Source organism: Anolis sagrei, chromosome 6 (assembly GCF_037176765.1).
Source record: "Anolis sagrei isolate rAnoSag1 chromosome 6, rAnoSag1.mat, whole genome shotgun sequence".
Classification (NCBI taxonomy): domain Eukaryota; kingdom Metazoa; phylum Chordata; class Lepidosauria; order Squamata; family Dactyloidae; genus Anolis; species Anolis sagrei.
The window spans coordinates 111,322,992-111,340,090 of NC_090026.1; the positions used below are offsets into that span (position 1 = coordinate 111,322,992).

Here is a 17,099-nt window from a genome sequence, read left to right on the forward strand (position 1 = left end):
ATGCGTTACTATCCTGTTGGGAGGCTTCTCTCGTGTCCTTGCAAGCTAGAGCTGACAGACGGGAGCTCACCCTGTCTCACGGATTTGAACCAGGAACCTTCAAGTCAGCAACCGAACCTTCAGGTCAGCAGTCCAGCCAGCACAAGGGTTTAACCCATTGCACCACTGTGGCTACTTTTTTTCCTTCCTTCCATCCTTCCTTCCTTCCTTCCTTCCTTCCTTCCTTCCTTCCTTCCTTCCTTGCTTGAAGATAATGTGTTGCCTTCCAGATAATATTAGACTGAGACTCTGTCTTCATTCCATATCCAGCATATGTCTAATACCATCTAGGGGCCTGCATGTTCATGATTCCTACTTTTAAGAATGTTCATGGTTGGCAGCAATGTATTTTCATCTCTTAAGTCAGTTCCATCCCCATTTCAAGTGTTTGGAGAATGGAAACCACAGAGCAAGGAGGAACACAGAATGTTGACAATGCAACATTGACTGAAACAAAACTCTTGGTTCCCAAGCACACTCGGATGAAGCAGCTCCTGATCTTAAAAGTCAGAGCCAAAACAAGCATTCTCCATTTCCCTTTTCTCCTCTGGTTTCATAGAGATTAAAAGGAAATTATATAAAGTCTTGAGACATCTAAGACTTCAATTGGTCTTTTTTGTGGACTAGAAACAATTTCATTAGATGCAATACATCAGAGCCTGAGCCAATTAAAATCACCTAAGCTTCCTAATGCATCGATCCCTTAATTCAGTTCCCCATGTTTTGGTGACCCCCAACCATAAAATGGTTTTAGTTGCTACTTCATAACTGTAATTTTGCTGCTGTTATGAATTAATGATTTTGTCATTTGGGAGTTGTAGTTGCTGGGATTTATAGTTCACCTACAACAGTGGTTTTCAAACTGTGGGTCCCCAGAAGTTTTGGCCTTCAACTCCCAGAAATCCTAAAAGCTGGTAAACTGGCTGAGATTTCTGGTAGTTGTAGGCCAAAACACCTGGGGACCCACAGGTTGAGAATCACTGACCTACAATCAAAAAGCATTCTGAACTCCACCAATGATGGAATTGAATCAAACTTAGCACACAGAACTCCCATGACCAACAGGAAATACCAGAAGGGTTTGGTGGGAACTGAGCTTCAGTTTTGGAATTGTAGTTCACCTACATCCAGAAAACACTATGGACTCAAGCAATGGCATGGACCAAACTTGGCATGGATATACTCAATATGCCCAAATATGAACATTGGTGGAGTTTGGGGAAAATAGACCTTGACATTTGGGAGTTGTAGTTGCTGGGAACTACAGTTTACCTACAATCAAAGAGCATTCTGGGCTCCACTAACAATAGAATTGAGCCAAACTTCCCGCACAGAATCCCCATGACCAACAGCAAATACTGTGTTTTCTGCTGATCTTTGGAGACCCTTCTGACATCGTCCTCACAGCCCAAGCTGGGGGTCCTGACCCCCAGCTTGAGAAACAATCTTAAGCAACCTTAGGAATAGCTTCTAACAGTTGTTTTGAGAATTGTTATATTTAATTTTATTTTCATATTTATTACGGTTTATAGTTTTTAAGGCTGTTGAGCCGCTTTGGGTTCCAGTCCTGGGAGAAAAGTGGGATACCAATGAATTTAAATAAAAATATAATCCTCATAATCTTCATCATTTTTGCAGTTGCAAATTATCATTTGTAGACATAAATATGCAAATGTTGGTATTGTAAAAACAGTGAACATGCAGACAGTTCACAGGCAGATTACATACTTAATAGTTGGCTGTGCACTATTTATACAAGGTTTATGCAAACTATGCCAAACCACTGATATACAGAACAAGAAGGCTCTGGTCCCAAGAATATTTACTAATGTTTACTATTGATTATTTAGTTCTAAGTATCCCAAGCATTGTTGAAGGCTTTCATGGCCGGAGTCACTGGGTTGTTGTGTGTTTTCCGGGCTGTATGGCCATGTTCCTGGAGCATCCTTTCCTGACGTTTCACCTGCATCTATGGGAGGCATCCTCAGAGGTTGTGAGGTCTGTTGGAAACTAGGAAAATGGGCTTTATATATCTGTGGAATGTCCACCGCGGAAGAAAGAACTCTTGTCTGTTTGAGGTAGGTTTGAATGTTTCAATTGGCCACCTTGCTTAGCATGTAATGGCCTAGCAGTTTCAAGGTCTGGCTTCTTACTGCCAGGGGGAATCCTTTGTTGGGAGGTGATATATAAACCCCATTTTCCTAGTTTCCAACAGACTTCACAATCTCTGAGGATTCCTGCCATAGATGTGGGTGAAACATCAGGAGAGAATGCTTCTGGAACATGGCCATATAGCCGGAAAAATTCACAACAAACCCATTATCCCAAGCATTTCACACAAACTATTTTGAGACTCCTTTACAACTCCTTCCACCAGGGAAATCATCATTAATATGCCCTTATTCCACAAGGGATCGTCTACTTTTCATACCGAGACACTGTGACTTTCTAAACTTCCTAATGAATAAGACGAGGATGGGTCATTCTTGGTTCAGACTCATTTTCCATATCCTTAGGAAGTCTGAATCAGTTGCCTTTCAGCTTCTCCTGGCAACATGGAAAATGAAGTATTTATCATGTTGGCCTGCTTTGTAGCCAATGTAGTTTTAAAAGTTGTATTATCCAGCCAACTGAATTAATACAGGAATCATGGGAGTTGTAGTTTTACAAGGTGTTTTAGCCCTCTCTGCCAGAATGCTGCTGCCTCACCAAATGACAATTCCCATGTTTCTATAACATTGAGCCATATCAGGAAAAGTACTTCTGAACTGCATTAATTCTATAGCAGGCACGGGCAAACTTGGGCCCTCCAAGTGTTTTGGACTTCAACTCCTACAATTCCTAGCAGCCTCAGGCCCCTTCCTGAGGCTGCTAGGAATTGTGGGAGTTAAAGTCCAAAACTCCTGAGTAACTCAACAATTACACAAAGCATGAAAAGTATTATCTAAATCAGCAAGATCCAGGAATAGTGATACCAACTCCTTGCACCAATGCTCCTTGGCAGAAAAATCTAAAGACCCTGTAAAACTATAAGTCCCACAATGCAATGGAGTAACTTAACAATTACACAAAGCATGAAAATTATTATCTAAATCAGCAAGATCCAGGAAAAGTGATACCAACTCCTTGCACCAATGCTCTTTGGCAGAAAAAGCTAAAGACCCTGTAAAACTACAAGTCCCATAATGAAATGGCATTGAACCATGGCAGCTAATATGGTGTCAAACTTCATTAATACTACAGTGTAGATCCATCCTAAAACTGCTCCACTGTTGGCATACCTATTGACATGAAATGCCTTCAAGGAAACAAAGCACGCAATTACCATAACAACAGCCTGGCACATATTGTTATTGTTGTTGAACTGCGGGTGTAGCAGTCTGAGCCCTGGACTATGACAATGGAAGACAAGGATTCAAAGCCTCATTCAAATATGGAAACTGGAAACCCAGTGGGTGTCCTTAGGCCAGTCACACTCTCTCAGCCTTTGAGAGGAAGGTGAAAAAGAAATCCCCCATGAACAACTCTTATTGAAAACCCCCATGACTGATTCACTTCAGGATTGCAATGAGTCAGAAAGACATAGAATCAGAGTTGGAGGAGGCCACAAGAGCCCTCCAGTACAGCCCCATTCTGCCATGCATAATCAAAGCACTCCCGACAGATGGCCATCCAGCCTCTGCTTAAAAACCTCCACCTGAAGACGCCCAAGATTTTATGGATAGTTTAATTGCATTTTCAATTTGTATGTATGCAGTATATTTGTTCAGAAAAGTTTTGCTTTCCTCTGATGCTGAGGCACCTTACACACAGCTGAATAAAATCCCACATTATCTGCTTTGAACTGGAATAAACAGCAGTGTGGACTCAGATAACCTAGTTCAAAGCAGATATTGTGGGATTTTCTGCATTGATATTCTGAGTTATATGGTTGTGTGGAAGGGCCCTGAGAAAGTATGATTGCCCACTGTCACCCAGGCCCAATCTATACTACCACTGAATTACATCAGAGTGTAGACCTGTGGTGATACTAACTCCTTGCATCAACGCTCTTTGGCAGAAAAAGCCAAAGACCCTGTAAAACTACAAGTCCCATAATGCAATGGTATTTTCTATTGCTCATGGGGGTTCTGTGTGGGAAGTTTGGCCCAATTCAGATGATCTTAGTCTCCAAGTGTGTTGGAGGCAAAGATATTTTTGCACAGGTAACCTGGATCAGAACCGTTTAGGGCTTTATAGGCTAATGAATTGTGCTCAGTAGCAGACTGGCAGCCAGTGGACTTGGTGCAAAAGGGGAGTTGTATGCTCCCTGAGTGCCGCTCTGGTGAGTAACCTGGCTGCCACTCACTGGACCAGTTGGAGCTTCTGAACAGTGTTCAAAGGCAACCCCACATAGAGCACATTGCAGTAATCTATACGGGATGTAACTAGAGTGTGGACCAGCATGGCCAAGTCAGACTTCCCAAGGTACAGGAGCAGTTTTAATTGACCAAAAGGTCCCCTGGCCACTGCCGAAATCCTAGGTTCCAGGCTCAGCAGAGGCTTCATCACACAAGAGAGAAAAAAATCCACTTAAAATCTGGTTTCTGCCTCCTGCAGAATTTTGGGGTTTGAAGTTTAGGGAGGGGAGACCCTGCCGGCTCAGTGGGTGAAGCCATTGAGCTGCTAAATTTGTTGACTGAAAGGTTGAAAGGTTCAAATCTGGGAAGCAGTGTGAACTCCTGCTGTTAGCCCCAGCTTCTGGGGGAGGGGTGAGCTCCTGCTGTTAGCCCCAGCTTCTGCCAACCTAGCAGTTCAAAAACATGCAAATGTGTTTAGATCAATAGGTACCGCTCCAGCAGGAAGATAACGGTGCTCCATGCAGTCATGCTGGCCATATGACCTTGGAGGTGTCTATGGACAATGCCAGCTCTTCGGCTTAGAAAAGATTAGCACCAACCCCCAGAATCATACACGACTAGACTTACTGTCAGGGGAAAACCTTTACCTTTACCTAGTTTAGGGAGGAGCCTTTAACAGCCTCACTAAACTACAAACCTCAGAATTCTGCAGGAGGCAGAAACTGGATTTTAAATGGATTTTTCTCTCTCTAGTGCGATGAATGTACAGGATCACCCTCAAGCTGCGAATCTTTGCCATTGAAGGGCGACTCCAGACAAGACACACACTATCAGCCACAGAAGGCGAGACCCTCCTGTGAAAACTGGACCTGAAGACACTATCGAGCAATGAGAGCCGAGACAGGGAGTCCCTTGTTTCTCTGACTTACTCTTCCTTCTCTTCGGGGCCGGGGGCTTGTCTCCCCGGCTTCCCGGAACGGAGCCTCCCGAAGAAGTCAGGGCTCCCTGTCCGGGAGGAAGAAGTCCAGGGGGAGGCAAGGGAGCGGCAAAGCCCGCCAGGTGAGCGGCAGGTGAGGAGCAGCAGCCCTTCCTCGCTTGCTCTGCCGCCGGGAGACTGGCTGCCTGGGCGCCTGACTCCTGCTGAAACTGGGGAAGCCCAGGCGGGAGGAGAAGAGGAGGAGAGGAGCAAGAGCCCGGCCTCCTGGGAGACTCAGCCAGACAGCGACTGCCCTGGCCTGCTTTCGATTTCGCTTTGCTTCCCTCTGACTCCAACCCGAGCATGAGACGGGAACTCCCCTTCTTCCCATCACTGGGGCTGGACTATTACCAAAAAAAGCAAGGCTTAAGCGGCTGAGGGGGAAAGGAAGGGGCCCAAGTTGGCCCAGGCCTGGTGTAGATGCTTCCAAAGAAGTTCCATCACTGGCACTATCTATGGTGGTAGGATGGCATGCTTCTGAGAGGCAAGGAACTATCTTGGCGGCCCTCAGATGTTTTGGACTCCAACTCCCACCATTCTTAACAGCCTCAGGGCCCTTCCTTGTCCCCCTCAGCCACTTAAGCAATGGTGGAAGTTGGAGTCCAAAACACCTGGAGGGCCCAAGTTGGCCCAGGCCTGGTGTAGGTGCTTCCAAAGAAGCACTATCTCTCCATGGTGGTGGGATGGCATGCTTCTGTGAGGCAAGGAACTATGTTGGCAGCCCTCCAGATGTTTTGGACTCCAACTCCCACCATTCCTAGTAGCCCCAGGCCCCTTCTGTTTCCCCCTCAGCTGCTTAAGTCCTGAGTGGTCTCTTCCAATGTTTCCAGGACTGGCATGGGCAAACTTGTCCCCTCCCTCCAGGTGTTTTGGACTCAACTCCCACCATTCCTAACAGCCTCAGGCCCCTTCCATTTTCCCCTCCACCACTTAAGCCCTCAGAGGTCTTTTCTAATGGGTCCAGGACTGGCATTGGCAAACTTGGCCCCTCCAGGTGTTTCGGACTCATTCCTAATAGCCTCGTGCCTTTTCCATTTCTCCCTCAGCCGCTTAAGCCCTTGGTGGTCACTTCCAATGGTTCCAGGACTGGCACGGGCAAACTTGGCCCCTCCAGATGTTTTGGACGTCAACTCCCACCATTCCTAACAGCCTCAGGCGCCTTCCATTTCCCCCTCAGCCGCTTAAGGAAAGGGCCTGAGGTTATTAGGGGTGGTGGGAGTTGAAGACCAAAACACCTGGAGGGAGGGCCCAAGTTTGCTCAGGCCTGATCTAACCCTTCAACACAAGGCTGAATGAAACCAAATAACAGAGAGAGAACAGACACTTATCTCGTCTTACCAGCCACCCACAGTTTCTCATAATAGCCATCTCTTATCATCCCAGACAAGCGCATCCCACAAGGCCAATGATAGTTTATGCTCCTCCTCTTCTCTTCCTCCTGCTTTTTTGCTCTATCCATCAATGTTTTTCTCTTCTGAACAAGACATAACTAGTAATATCACCAGGAGCTGTGATGGGTTAAACCCTTGTACCACCTGACCTGCTGACCTGAAGATTGCCGGTTCAAATCCAGGGAGCAGGGTGAGCTCCTATCTGTCAGCTCCAGATTCTCATGTGGGGACATGACACAGGATGGTAACATATCTGGGCGTCCCCTGACCAATGTCCTTGCAGACAGCCAATTCTCTCACACTAGAAGCGACTTGAAGTATATTCTCAATTTAATAATATTCTCAATATAATTATAATTATAATAACAATAAAACCAAAGTGATTCCAAAAATGAGTTCTGGAGCAAATCAAGCCTGAGCAAGCCTTAGAAATCAAAATGATCCAGCTGAGGCTATCGTACTTTGGCCATATCACAAGACATGATGCATTAGAAAAGATGATAACACTTGGTTAAGTGGGAGGCAGTAGGAAAAGAGGAAGGCTGTGTTACACTGGATAGATTCAGTCAAAAGAATGCATGGTTCTCTGGAGTTTGCAGGATAATGTATCTTGGGGGCTTCTCATTCATAAGTAAAAACTAATGTCAAAGGCTTTCATGGCCAGAATCACTGGGTTGTTGAAACATTCACACCTAGTTCCAACAGACAAGAGTTCTTTGTCCCACCCTGGTCATTCCACAGATATATAAACCCACTTTCCTAGTTCCAACAGACCTCACTACCTTTGAGGATGCTTGCCATAGATGCACGTGAAACGTCAGGAGAGAATGCCTCTAGAACATGGCCATACAGCCCGAAAAACCTACAACAACCCAGTAAAAAGTAAAGTTTTCCCCATGATGTTAAGTCTAGTTGTGTCTATCTCTATGGGGTGTTGCTCATCTCCATTTCTAAGCTGAAGAGCCGGCGTTGTCTGTAGACGCCTCCAAGGTTATGTGGCTAGCATGACTGCATGGAACACCATTACCTTCTCACTGGAGTGGTACCTATTGATCTACTCAAATTTGCATGTTTTCGAATTGCTAGGTTGGCAGAAGCTGGGCCTAACAGCAGGAGCTCACCCCGCTCCCTGGATTTGAACCACCAACCTTTTGGTCAGCAAGTTCAGCAGCCCAGCGGTTTAACCCGCTGTGCCACCAGGGGCTCCTCTCATTCAGAGGGTTGTCATAAGTTGAAACTGATTTGACAGCAATAAATAGCAGGTAATATTACTAGTGCCTCCCATTTGAACTAGGTTATGACCTAATTGTGGGACACAAAATAATCAACTGGAAACAAGCTACATCTTCTATCAGTTTGACTATGCACACTTTTGAAATGCAATTTTGATGAATATTTCTGGGATACTCCTATGTTTCATTGTGTTTTTGGTTTAGAGATCACTTTATAAAACAGCAGTAAGGCTGTCACTGCCCTCAGTGCTGCTCTTTATAAGACATGATACAAAAGGGAATGGGGAAGGAAGAGAGAAAAATAATATTTGCTACAAGTACTTGAAGCTATAGTTCTCATGAGGCTGGAAATAGCCTGATGGAATGGTCTCTCAAAGATGACATAACTCCTTTTATTTTCTTTCTTTCTGAAACAATTTATTCACATTTTATCAATTCAAATGCTTGCCCCAACAGAAGAGATCATATTACCTATTTGGAACTCCCAATTTTGATTATCATACCTCTTAATATATTTTTATGTTGCCTTTTTTTCCAACATACATAATCTTCCCCCTCTATGTTCCTTGCGCTTTGGAAAGCTCTGATTGGCCATAGCCATCACACTCAGACTCATTTGTGACTTATGGTTACCCTAAGGTGAAACTATCACAGGGTTGTCTTGGGTTGAGAGAGTGTGACTCACCCAAGGTCACTAAGTGAATTTCCATGGCCAAGAAGGGGTTTTAATCCTGGCTTTCAGAGTCATAATCCAATGCTTAAACCACTGTCTCTGCTCTCTTCATTGCTATGCATAGAGTAATATACCTACTCATTCAATGCAGTAGTACCTACTTCTGCTTGTTGTTTATTCGTTCAGTCACTTCCAACTCTTTGTGACCACATGGATCAGCCCACGCCAGAGCCGTGGATCAGTGCTTCTGCATAAGCATTTATTTGTGCTTACAATAAACACCATCCCTTACAGTGCAATTCAGTGCATTAAGGTAAAATAAAGGTTTCCCCTTGACATTAAGTCTAGTTGGGGGGAGTGCTCATCTCCATTTCTAAGCTGAAGAGCCGGCGTTGTCCGTAGAGGTCATGTGGCTGGCATGATTGCATGGAGAGCCATTACCTTCCCGCCAAAGTGGTACCTATTGATCTCACATTTGCATGTTTTTGAACTGCCAGGTTGACAGAAGCTGGGGCTAACACTGGGAACTCACTCCGCTCCCCAGATTCAAACTACCGGCTTTTCATTCAGCAGCTTAGCACTTTAACCTGCTATGCCACTAGGGGCTCCATCCAGTGCATATCTACCCACAAATGTGCCACATTTCATTCAGTCAGGCTTACTCCTGAGTAAGTTTATACAGTGGTCTTTGGTCAAGTGATCCCTAGTCAAAAAATATATATTGGGAACCACTGTTTTAAATAGATCAACTAAAAGATAAGTACAGTCTTTCAGTCCTCACTACAGTTATTGAAACAAAACCAAGCTCTCTCCCAAATAACATTTACTTATTTTATTGCTCTTCACAGAGCAGCTTTGTCGCCCCAGACTTACCTTCTCAAAGATGAGGTCCACGTGATTCATCTCTCTCCGAGCTTTTCCCACTCTCTTTCAACCCGTTACACCCTCAAGGGGTGGCAAAGTATGAAAGGAAAAACGTCCAAAGGAAATATATCAGGTACAGAGCCGTGGCTGTTGGGAAGAATACAGGACAAGGAATATAAAGGAATAGCAATTGAGCTGTCCGAAAGGTGGAGGTGAGCAGGCTCAACTGAAAGAACACTGCCTCCTTCACAGAGTGTGTGGCACCTAAACCTCCGGGTATCATTATTTTAACAATGGCCAGAGTTATTAGCATTAGTCAGCTCCTAATTAATTTTAATGACACCCTTGCTCTTACAGCCAACCTCACAGGAAAGAGAGGCGTCTCTTTCTCAAACCATCTTGGAAGATTTATGATCGAGTGCCACGGGATTCCATAGGAAAATTACTCCAAAGGGGAGGGGACAGTGGAAAAGTTTATACCTTGGCACATGATGGAGGGTACCGACTGGGAAGATGCTCCATGCCTGCAGCTTTCTATCCATTAGCTCATCTTGAAACCTGGGGTGGAAAAATGGTAACTTCGGAAAAATGCCAACTGATACTATTTTGACCCCATTTTCAAAGCACTATAGTGGAGGAGGCACCACTTCCTTCCTTGGAGGTGGAATGAAAGCATATTTTCCCAACTCCACAGCCAATGTTGAATAACATACTTGATACGTTATACCCCATAATCCCCAAACCACATATGTTGTGGGAATTAGTCTGGACACCTGGAAGACATCTGGTTGGGGAGGGCTGGGTGGGTTTAAAGCAGTGGTTCTCAACCTGTGGGTCCCCAGATGTTTTGGCCTTCAACTCCCAGAAATCTTGACAGCTGGTAAATTGGCTGAGATTTCTGAGAGTTGTAGGCCAAAATGCCTGGGGACCCACAGGTTGAGAACCACTGGTTTAAAGGGAATGAGAATTCTTCATTTGTTGTTACAGTGTCTGCAAAACAGAAATTATTAAATAAACAAACATATAAGAATGTTTGTGTTTATTTTAAAGGACTTTGAAATAAACCAGTTCTTGGTTTATTTGCAGAAAGCATTCCTCAAATGGGGAAGGAAAGAGAAAGATGGAATCATCAACTTTTGCCTTTGGCCATACTGATATGCGGACACCAACAGAGGATCATAGAGAGAGTGCTTCTCTAGACATTTATCGTTTCTCTAGTGTGATTCTATGCTCATCTTCCAGCAGAAGGACCCTGAGGAGTGTTCAGGTAACAAAAAAAAAATTGTCACTATTTTCTCTTTTGTGTCCCTAACCCCCACAAATGTAGTGGGCTCATTATATAATGGGATCACAGAATCACAAGTTGGAAGGCGCATTGGAGATCTAAGGTAAATAATCAGATCTCTAAAGATTTGCATTAGATTTCTGAATCTGATTTTCAAATGTATGACAGCAAGAACAACAACAAAGCTTTCCTCCTTTAAATGTGGGTACTGAAAGAAGAATACTGGTGGGAGTGGATTTGTATGTAAAAGGACTTGCAGCTCTGCTCCTTGTAATTCCTCTTTGGACATTCAAAATGTTTCTTAATCACAGAAAGAAGGAATGGGGCTGCACCATGTAAGCCACCTTATAGTGATACACAGGTGATGCATCAATCCTCCACTCTCTGTGGTATTTGCACATGTGCCCTGAATCTTTGTAAATGCACCATTCCCTACTGATGCAATTAAATAACAAAAATGCTGAATACCCAAATACGTTTGACTGGGCAATAGATCTAAATAGTGCATTGTACATATAGTCTGTGCACTTGGGAACAATTAAAGCTCTTCATTCTTAATATATATCCAGTCACCTGATCTGAGCCACTATTTGCAATTGGGGCCATTCACACTATGCAGTTATAGCACTTTGATTCCACTTTAACTGCCATGGCTGAATCTGATAGCATCCTGGGATGTGTAGTTTAGAGAGGCAGTAGAGCCCCCTGGCAGATAATTCTGAATACTCTGTGCAACTACAGTTTACAAGATTACATAGGATAGAACAATCAAAGTTAAATTAGAATCGACATGCTCTAATGGTCTAGTGTGGAAGGGCCCCTGATTTCAGTTGATGTTTCTGAGCATCCTACTGAAAAATAAACATAAAATCCTCCTGTTCCTGAACCGATCCAATCCTTGGTTCACTGAAAGCTCTGCAATAAAAGATGCAGCTACAACTACAGACATTGAGCCAACATATTTTGATGTTAACTCAAGCCATTATGAATAACCCTGCAGTAGCAGCTGGTTGCTTCTATACCGTTTAGGTCAGTGGTTCTCAACCTGTGGGTCCCCAGGTGTTTTGGCCTTCAACTTCCAGAAATCCTAACAACTGGTTAATTGGGATTTCAGGGAATTGTAGGCCAAAACACCTGAGGACCCACAGGTTGAGAACCACTGATTTAGGTGGCGAATTACCTCTGAATCTTAATCCAAACACTGAAGGAGCTATCCCTGGTGCTGAATCCTATTCTCAAATAGATTCAATGCTTTGGATAATTGTTTTACAGCAAATATTTTAAAATCCAAATTGCATCAACACTAAAATGTAACTGCTCATATTCATGCAGAGGTTTTAACCAAAACTATATAGAACATGCAGTTAAGTTGTAGAAGACACATTGCTTTAATTCCTACTGCCACAACCTGGTGACACGTGCATCATCTGCTTACTTACCTAAATACCAACAGCTTGACTTTGCAGGCATCAAAGCAGTAGGCGGGGCTGACAGAGGTGTTACAACAACCAAGCTCAGACTGCAAGTGGAAAGTTTTCAGAGTTAACTTTGGAAACTGATCCAAATGGAACTAAGAAGCGCACGCCTTTGTGTTTCACTGGAGGGCATGATGGCATTGTGTGCTGTGCTATGTTTTGTTTTTGTTTTGCCTGGTTGGGGACTTTCAGTTACCCCAGATTGCAACTCTGAAACTCTCTGCAACCTCTAATTTGCCTACAAATTTAAGGGGTGAATCAAATTGAGGAGTAAGGTGAGAATTGGTAACCCCTCACATGATCCCAGATTCCTGACTCATCCAGTTTCAGCCATGGAATAAGTTGTTCTCGCCGATGGGCGGAGTTGACAGACTCATAGAAATACACCAAAACCAGTGACTGATCCAAAAGAACTCATGGATGTTGCTGAAACACCTGATCATGGGAGGGTGAAATGTAGACTGGAATCCACCAGTAAACTTATGTCTGATTTGCAATAAATAATCAGGGATTTCTATCTTCAGATTGCTTAATGACAATTGCAACAAAAAGCAACCTTATCCTCCAACCTTTCCCAAATTATACCAACACATGATGTTTATTTGAGAAGATCACAAGATTGTTCGAATTCCAGCACAAAAAAATATAGATTCAAAAATTACTTTTGAGAGGAATCAATGTAATGAAATGCTGAAGTAATGACATAACAGAGCACTGGTGGAATGATGCTCTTGGGCTCAGTTACACATGGGTTTAGCATGTCATTATATTCATTCTTCCCAAAGGAAGAACTGTAATCTTCTGCTACATTGCATTCCTAGCAGCAGCATTCTCATTGCAAATCTTTTGCACACAGCTTTTAGTTGCTGGGTCTCATTTTTTAATAAAAACTATTATATATGCCCCATTACTCCAAAATCTCTCCATTCAGTGAACAAACAAGGAATTCAATTTAACAATTGCATAAGCAGTCATTAAAAGAGATCCAAATTGGTATGGTACTTTCTGAGTGAATCAGAAGTTACTTAGGAAAAGGCAAGAACACTCCAAGCCCACTCTTCTTCCCATCCGAAACAAAACATTTTCATTCTAATTACCTTCTTCTGATGTAAGCAATCTAAGAATGCAGAGAATGCAGATGACTGCTTAGTTGCCCCTTACTTTGCGACACAATTTCTTTTAAACCAAAAGGGCAACTTATGATGCAATTTGCATGATAAGATGTAGGCATGACTCATGGGATGCTCTGATGCGTAGGTTGGTGTTTTGCATTTCAGGGCTATTTCTAGTTTTGAAGGAGTGTGTATTGACTCTTTGCAATTGATGCATTTGGATGCAGACCTGCTGCCACATGTTTAAGGACAGAAACTGGAAAAGTATCCTAACTTTCAGAATTCCACAGGCAGCATAGTTACCAGTCATAGGCTGAGGGAATTTCAATGCTATAGGCCAAGAGGGACTGGGAGTAACATGTCCTTCCTTAGTAATTGCCAGCGAGTTGATTTCAACTTATGGCAACCCTATGAATAGAGGAGGCCCCGTGGTGCAATGGGTTAAACCCTTGTGCTGGCAGGACTGCTGACCAAAAGGTCAGTGGTTCAAATCCAAGGATCGGGTGAGCTCCTATTTGTCAGGTCCAGCTTCTCATGAGAAGCCTCCTACAGAATGGGAAAACATCCAGAAGTCTCATGGGCAACGTCCTTGTAGATGGTCAATTCTTTCACACCAGAAGCTACTTGCAGTTTCTCAAGTCGCACATGACACGAAAAAAAACAAACCAAAATCTATGAATGAGAGACAGTCATGTTAATCTGTCCTCAACAGTCCTGCTCAGGTCTTGCAGACCCAGGGTCATGGCTTCTCTGATTGAGTTTATCCTCTGGTTTGCGGCCTTCTCATCCTACTGCTTTCTACCTTACCAAGCATTATTATCCTTTCTACTGAATCATGACTTCTCATGATATGTCCAAAGAACAACAGTATTGGTTTGGTCATCTTGGCTTTTAGGGAGAGTTCAGACATGATTTATTCTAGATTTAGTGTATTTATTGTATTTTGATTCTGTTATTACCATACTATTACTATTTTTTAAACTTTTGTTTTACATTTTTAAACTTGTCTAGTGTGGATTGTTAGCTGCCTTGAGTCCTCACAGGGAGAAACGTGGGGTATAAATAAAGTTAATAATAATAATAATAATAATAATAATAATAATAGATCAATGGTTCCCAACCTTTGGTCTTTCCGTTGTTTTGGACTTCAGCTCCTAGAAATGCCAGCCAGCTTACCAGCTGTTATGAATTGTGGGAGATGAAATCCAAAAACATCTGGCAACCACATCTCTAGATCCATTTACAGACAGTCCCAGAGTTACAACATCTGGCTTACAAATGACTCATAGTTAAGAAGGGAGGTGAGAAAACAGGAAGTGAGAGAATTCTACCCCTGGAGAAAAGGGGTCTCCAGTGAGGCTTTCTCACCAATCATTGTTTCCACAACAAGCCTCCCCGCCATCAGTATCACAGGAACAAAAAGTGAGGTGAAATATCCTGAACAGACAGCAAAACAAACATTGTGAGGTGTTAATTAACCCTCCCCTAAGCTATCCAAAGCTTATACACACACACGCACACACACACACACATATGTATGGCTGGAGTTGCACTTCAAAAATGTAACTGTTCTGACTTAATTCAACTTAACAATCCTACAAAATCTATCACAGCAGCCCTGTGATTTTGCCCACGAAAGCCTTTGACAACACAAAACCTATTCGTAACTTTGGGACTGGCTGTATTTAGTTGTTGTTGTTTTGGGTTTTTTTTTTTTTAGCAATCTACTGTATCCGAATTTCTCCAGCACATTCTCTTCACTGCCATTTTTCACAACCACATATAGAAGCTGGAAATACTGATGGTATGACAATCTTAATTTTAATATATAATATTTTTATACTTGTCTTATCTAATTCCTTCATAGCTGCCCTTCCAAGGGCAAGTCTACTCTGGCTGGTAAATCCTTCTCTCATTGTATGTCCCTATAATACAGGCAGTTCCAGACTTTGCTTTCACCTCCAAAGACCCACACTAAATATCTCGATGTCATCTTAGATCAAAGACTAACATCTAGGAAACACTGTGCGAACACAAAGTAGCTGCATGCAGTAATATTCTGCGGCAACTTACTGGCAGTGCATGGGGTGCAGGACCAAAATTAAGAAGAACATCAGCCCTGGCCTTGTCTTACTCAATTTCCGAGCATGCCTGCCCTGTTTGGCACAAGTCTGCCCACTCGTAGCAGGTGAATATAGCACTGACCGAAACATGTAGAATAATCACAGGATGTCTCAAACCTACACCTGTTGATAGACTCTACAAGCTAGCTGGCATTGCACCTCCTGATGTGCAATGGGAAATTGCTGCCAATTGCAAGAGAAATAAGGTTGAACACTGTGAAAGCCACCAACTGTATGGTTATCTGCCTACTCCCAGTAGACTTAAATCAAGGAAAAGTTTCATGAGAACCACCCCCACCCCCTTTAATGGTCCTCCAGCAACAGCAAACATATCCCCATGGACAGAAAAATCAGGCAATTTCAACTGGGTGGCCCCCCAAGAGGGTCTTCATCCAGGGGCAAACAAAGAATGGGCAACTTGGAAGTCCCTGAACAGACTCAGAAGTGGTGTTGGAAGATCAAAAGACAACCTGGCAAAGTGGTACTACCTAGAAGAATCCTCCACCTTGTGGGACTGTGGAGCAGAACAAACAACTCAGCATCTTTAAGTAAGTAAATTTTATTATGGTCGATGACCAGAACATAACAGGGTGACCCAGTCCTGCACATCCACGTCACACCCAAGGGGTTATATGCTTCAAACTTCAACAAATTTTAAAATCTAGGCTAAAAACCACATACAAGTAGTTATTAAAACCCAAATCAACCTACGAAATCATCCAAAGGCAATCTAAAGGGAGGTAGTGGGGATGGCACCGGGGGGCGGGGTATGTCCAACACTATAAATATTATTCTATATCTAATTTCCCATCTATATTCCAGAGGTGAAGCTTAGGTTTTTTGACTCTCATCATCTGTATGCTTGCCCACAATGCCCCACCTCATGCAAAGAGGAAGAACTGTTTAAATTTACAGACAATGTGGTTAGTTGCCCGTTTTTGGTCTAAAATTATTTAGCAGCTTGTGTTTCCTTTATCAGTTTTATACTTGCTTGTTTATGCAATGCTTTTGACACAAAATAAATAACCTCTAAAGAGGCATGGGTCAACTTGGGCTCTCCAGGTGTTTTGGACGTCAACTCCCACAATTCCTAGCATGGGCAAACTTGGGACCTCCAGGTGTTTTGGACTCCAAGTCCCACAATTCCTAGCATGGGCAAATTTGGGCCTTCAAAGTGTTTTGGACGTCAACTCCCACAATTCCTAGCATGGGCCAACCTGGGCCCTCCAAGTGTTTTGGATTCAATTCCCACACTTCCTAGCATGGGCAAACTTGGGCCTTCCAGGTGTTTTGGACTTCAACTCCCACAATTCCTAGCATGGGCCAACCTGGGCCCTCCAAGTGTTTTGGACTTCAACTCCCACAATTCCTAGCATGGGCAAACTTGAGCCCTCCAGGTGTTTTGGACTTCAACTCCCACAATTCCTAGCATGGGCAAACTTGGGCCCTCCAGGTGTTTTGGACTTCAATTCCCACACTTCCTAGCATGGGCAAACTTGGGCCCTCCAGGTGTTTTGGACTTCAATTCCCACACTTCCTAGCATGGGCAAACTTGGGCCCTCCAGGTGTTTTGGACTTCAACTCCCACA

The 17,099-nt window shown here is 43.4% G+C and overlaps 1 protein-coding gene across 2 annotated transcripts in view; it reads right to left on the reverse strand.

Annotated features, from left to right (window-relative positions):
• The window catches only part of MAP3K8 (mitogen-activated protein kinase kinase kinase 8), a 32,515-nt gene extending 22,713 nt beyond the window's left edge, over window positions 1-9,802 (reverse strand). The window contains exon 1 of one of the 2 annotated variants that reach the window (XM_060782477.2): window positions 9,525-9,802. The gene's annotated coding sequence lies outside the window, so the exon portion shown is untranslated. Of the gene's footprint in view, window positions 1-5,308; window positions 5,553-9,524 lie in introns of those variants that run through there. The other variant, XM_060782478.2, reaches the window with a different exon arrangement.
• Window positions 9,803-17,099: the final 7,297 nt, after the last annotated feature.